Here is a 5,861-nt window from a genome sequence, read left to right on the forward strand (position 1 = left end):
TCTTCAGACTCTGGTCGGGAGCTATTTGGGCTCTGGTCGGGTTATTCTTATGTTTGAGTTTTCGGCGAGATTTTATCAAATGAGGTAATATCTAAAAAGCGTAATGATTTTTTAATTCTAAAACACTAAGAATATATTTAACAATAATTTTACACCGTTTTTTTGGAGAAAAGATTTATTAATGTTAAATTCATCTCAAATATATTTAATACATAATTATTAAGTTAATAATTTTGTACGAAAATCAACTTTTTATGAAAACAACGATCAAAATCTTCAAAAAGACGTAATCTTATTTTTTTGTAGTATTTTTTAGAAAATTGTGAATTTCTAGGAACAGTTTGTATGGAATTTAAAAAAAATCCATATTGGAAAAAATACATATAGATGTAGGTGAAAAGTTTGCCGAAAGTCATAAGACTATAAATTTGTACAGATGAATATTTTTAAATTGATCTGAAAGGTTTGGCATATGTAAATAAAGTCTAATCCTTTATGTAGTTGAAATTGGAAAGAGAAAAAGTTTTTGATTAATCAGTGAAGAGCAGTATCCTCGTAGTAAACTATTAAGCACGGTACAGTTCAGAATTCGCTACCACCTTTATTTGAGTCTTGCGGTTCTGGACTGGTAGCTTTAAGGAAAATCCGAAAGGGCGCGACGTACCGCCTCTCGCACAACAGAAATGACATGTCGAGTGTGTTAGACAGCAGTCCACACGTAACGAAGCATAATTACCTATAGCAGAGACTACCGTGACCAACAAGGCGGTTCCTTCAGAGCGAAGCTCTTCCATTGCTGCGTTCCAGTTGAAGTTTTTTTTTTAAATTAATAATTCACAAATTTTGGGGAATTTCAGTTACATAAATTTATGCATTTTTCAGCGTAGGATATGTTTCCCATTAGATCTTGGGTAAATTTGAGCACTTTTAAATATTTCAAAAAAGTTTCTGGAGATTTCCGTAAATAATAAGTATTTTGACAAACTTGTAGGGGATGTTCTACAAATTTTGGGGAGTTTGGTTAATATTATACGCGGATGTATTATCATATGATCCCTACTAGTACCCGATCAGTCCCCGACTAGGATAAGTCGGGTCACCTGACTAGCCCCCGACTAATCTACCGTGACGCTACTGGTCGGGGGCTAGTCAGGTGACCCAAATAGCCCCTGATTTTGAGTGGGGTCGAATGGTCGGGAACCAGGCAGGTTCCCTATTTGAATTTCTTCACGGGAAGAAATATTTGTAGAGAAAAGTTTTATATAGGAAAAAGATAGAGTGAAATATCAAGGAAAGAAAAACTCTATATAAACAAGAGATTAAGATAAAATATGAGATAAAATTAAAAAAAATAAAAAATAAGAGAATTTCCAATAAGGAAAGGAAATTAAAATTAAAAACTTGTGAATGGGAATAAGCTACAGTCTAAGAAATGATAATGCATTTAACTGAAGACAGAAATATCAGAAGAATTTGTAAATAAGTATTATTTATAAATTTAGAAGAGGATTAAGAAACAGATTAAGGAACAGATTAAGGAAAGATTTAAAGAACTCATTAAGGTTATTATCCCAATTCATAATGGGGTAACGCTAAATGTTGAAGCTGATTTCTTAAATAAAATGCTTATCATGGGAAGAGAAAAAACTTTTACTTGGCTTTAAAATAATGTCATCCTTTTTTTATTATACGTAGCGAAAAATGGAAAACGATTGAGTCGTTCACGAATCAAAAGCAATTAAATACAAAGATCTTCACATGTTATTTCTTATCATCTTTAACAACAAAATAACAAAGGTCATTCATCTTATTTCAAAAAAGGATTATTCAAAATATTACCAACTCAGAAGATTTGTATGTGTGATATATATGTATATGTATATATATATATAATTATATATATATATCATTTTCAAGGTTTAAGATAGAGGAAAGGGATACGGCGAAGAGGTAATACAAAATAAATTAACAAAGGGAAAGAATTAGTGACAAACGTATCAAAAGAGCAAGCAATTTTTATTCGTTTAAAGGAAGAAATATTTAAAAATCAAATAAGCAATAAACTCAAGAAGAGAGTTGAGACTAATTTAAGGAAAGTAGAAAGTAGCAACCAATAGTAAGTAAAGGAATAAAGAGAACTTTATAAGAATAGGTATATTAAAAAAATAAATACTTTCTGTACCTATAGTTGACATATGTATACATAAGATAAAGAGGATGAATAAATTAAAAGAAAGAAATTAAGGAAAAAATTTAATTTACGGAACGGCATAGAAAATAAAAAAGAAAGTGAGAATAATGTGGTTGTAATTAGCATTCAAATTTAAATGTCTCAAGACATAATCTGAATACTTTCGAGAAATTTTTTTAAGAGAAAAGTTTATTTTTTAATCATTTCTTTTAACTTTTGCAAATAAATTCTCACTTATGACGATTTTGTTTCATGTGAGGCAGACTAGGTGATCGCAATTCTCGCGTTAGCCTCGACCTTTCCATCTACAGTGGAAACCTTTCTCGTGTTTTTTATATCTTTCATCGAGTCTGCATATCATACGATATGTAATATCAGTTCAAATTATATGTTTTCTTATTTGGTATCTCAGAATAACTAATATTATCCTCTGTATTTTAATTTTCACGTTCTTTTATTGTAAGTTCATCCATATTATCTTTTTTTTCTTGCAAAATGAGTTAAAGTTTCAATCATCTATGAGAGTAGATTCAGTCTGACATGAGGGCATTGACGCTACACAATTACTCAGTCTATTGCGACAGAGAATGTAGAACTGGGTTAATAAATTAACTTACTGTTAATAGATTATATTAGAAAGTGATCGAAGAAGCAAAGTGTCTGCTTTTCTGAAGATCTGTAGGACAGCACCTCCTGGAGTAGGAACATATATTTCTAAATGTTAACATAAAAAGAACGGCAGCTTTGTTATTCAAGTAAACATTCTTACCCTGTAGTAAAAGTACAGTTTGACTGGAATATATCAGAATAATTTTCTCTTAATCTTTTTTATTATTTTATTGTGACGTTATCTCTCAAGAGTCAGTCTTCAGCGTATGGATACTAGTGATATATATTTACTTCTATTTATTTAACATTTCCAGTAGAAAGTATCAGTTGGCGCACTCGGCGTCGGTCCGCATACAAAGTGGTAACAAAACTCAGAATTTACATTGATAATCTCTCTCTGTCACTTTCTGCTTAAATCCCCCTTTTTTAATTCTGCAGCCTTTGTCTCTCTTTCTCATTGAATCAGCTTTTACTGCATAAAAACCTTGGCATTCATGCGTGTAATCACTTCTAAGTGCCACCGAGATTTCAGTTTCTATAATTGCCCTTCTTTAAGTTCTTGATCCTGAATCCAGGGCCGTGTAAACCGATGATATTTTATTGTTTTCTAATTTTAGTGTTACTAAGTTGTAGAATGTAATTATTTATTCCCAATGACATCAAAGGTTTTTAAAGCATGCGATAGATAAGTCCAAGTTGAAAGAATTATACGAAAACATGGAAGTGACAACCAGATGAAGATACAATTTTCGAAATTGTGTTTTAACGGTTTTAAGTAATTGAAAAAGTAAATATAATATAAATCAATAAAAAAGAATATAAATAACATATAAATACAGATAAATATGATGAATTTGTAAATATATTTTCTCCTTTTTTTCTGAAAAAATGAATGTTTAAATTATGAGAAAAACAATTGCATAATCATTAGTTATTTTCAAACGAAGAAACCAATTTTTTAAATTATTTTAATCTCATTCAAACATTTTAAATAATAAAAAGTCGCTCTAATTTTTTGGACAAATTTTCTATTATATGGTTTAGAAATAAATTTATTTTCGGTCTTTATCCAACTGTCATTCGCAAAAAAAAGTTTTCACGTCAATATTTTTAATAAAAATTCTGGTTTATTTTTTCTGGCAGACATGCAAAGGTCATCGAACTAAATAGTTATTTGCAGAGCAACTATACGAAACAAGGCTGATTTCATAAGTGATACAAACTTCGCAATCTGGAAAAGAAAAAGATTCGATTATTAAATATTAAAACTGGAGGAAAGGCTACAGAAGGCCCTCAAACCAAATCTCTGAAACGTACCTAATTGCACTACAGCCAGCCCATGGAAATTTACTTTAGCCAACTTCACAGTACGCGAAGGTGTAATAAAATAGATTTTTCATGGGAGATGATTCGTACTAAAAACATCGCGTCCCCATTTTGATGAAATTCTATAGCTTTTATGTGGAAAAGGTGAAAGTATAAAACGATGAACCTCGAACTTTTTCTGAAAATATAGATAAATTTCAATCAATTTTCAAGCGTTAACAAGCTTATAGAAATACTTCTCTAAGAATAAATAAATTCAGCATCGAAAAAATTGGAAAGCCTTTTAAATAGAATCATGGGGGTTTACATTTTTACAGTTATATTTAAGATTGATCAATAGTACGTTAATAGTTGTGGCACTATTTATGTTTGACAAAATATGGCCACAATGACTGACGGATAGTATTATTTGGAAGCCGATACACCGAAGTTATGTTCAGAACGGAACGGATGTTTCTTGGATCTAAGAATACCTTTACGCATCGTTAATTTACTCCTACAATGTTTCAGTAAGGATAGTGAGGATAGTAATTAAAACTAGGTTAATGATGTTGGAATGTGAAAGACTCAATAATTATAAATACATGATAATTTTGCGTCATTAGTATCCATATATATTCACTGAATCTGAAAAAGTAATCATTAATAAACTTCTTAATGAGTCAATTACTCTGTGAGTATTTTATAATTCCTCGCTGAGTATCTAAATATACTTTTTTTTAGGCTTAAAAATGTATACATATATTACATGTAGAGAATCGTGAACTTCTAATGGGCGATTTCTTCCTCAATTTTGCATAAGCACGATCGAATATATAGTGATGCAATTGTCAGTTGATGATTTATTTAAAGGACTTGTGCTACTTGAGAAAATTGCCAATCATGGTTACAAAAAGGCTCGAAGCTAATTTGCAAATATTGACTAAATTGAAGACAGGGCATTGATCTTTGATCTGTAAAGTCAGATGAGAAATAATGCATCTTAGAACTACCTGGACACCGATATTATTATATTAATATTATAATTTTTCAAAAGTAAACAAAGTTTACTTAGTTATTTGAGAACCGAGTTTTTGCGAGGAGACAGTGAAAGTAATCGAAGATCTGCTGAAATAAAAACCTAAAATACCAGGCTGTGAGGTAGATTCTACCTCATATATTCCTCTTCTAAGTAGAAGAAAAAATAACAGCTGTTTTAAATGTAAGTTTGTTGAGTGTTAAATGGATTATACATTTATTGAGAATATGACAGAATTGCATTTTGATGTTCTTATCTTGAGGGTTTTTAAGAAAATTAAAAATTGTATGCACTTTCCGTTATTTTAATTTCGTAACAGGTAAGAATGATTTTTTTACTAGCATATATGCTGTTAAATTATTATGCACTTCAGAGAAATTAATATTTGAACACTACAAATTGTAAATAGTACATTATGCACCTAGGGGGAGGAGAGGGATTTTCTCGACGAGTGCAGGTTTTCAGTACGAGTTTTAGGCGAGTGCATAGTGCGAGCCGGAGACGAATACTGAAAACATACACAATTACTAAATAGTCATGATTTTAGACCTATTAGATTTCGAATAAAGGAAGCATGATATACTGTAATATTACAGGTAATTTATGGTAACTTACTATAAAATTTCAAAATTAATGGAATAAAGTTTCTATATTTCTGAAAATGTATGGAAATTTTTGGTAATTTATGGTAATTTTACAGTGAAATATGGTAAATGA

At 30.4% G+C, this 5,861-nt stretch overlaps 1 long non-coding RNA gene across 1 annotated transcript in view; it reads right to left on the minus strand.

The window, feature by feature from the left end:
* Nucleotides 1–3,813: 3,813 nt before the first annotated feature.
* The window catches only part of LOC117180091, a 36,904-nt gene continuing 34,856 nt past the window's right edge, over nucleotides 3,814–5,861 (minus strand). Inside the window, exons 3-4 of the long non-coding RNA XR_004468002.1 lie at nucleotides 4,118–4,304; nucleotides 3,814–4,031 (exon numbers count right to left, since the gene is read on the minus strand). This is a non-coding gene — a long non-coding RNA (uncharacterized LOC117180091). The remainder of the gene's footprint in view (nucleotides 4,032–4,117; nucleotides 4,305–5,861) is intronic.

This window comes from Belonocnema kinseyi, chromosome 9, assembly GCF_010883055.1.
Source record: "Belonocnema kinseyi isolate 2016_QV_RU_SX_M_011 chromosome 9, B_treatae_v1, whole genome shotgun sequence".
Classification (NCBI taxonomy): Eukaryota; Metazoa; Arthropoda; class Insecta; order Hymenoptera; family Cynipidae; genus Belonocnema; species Belonocnema kinseyi.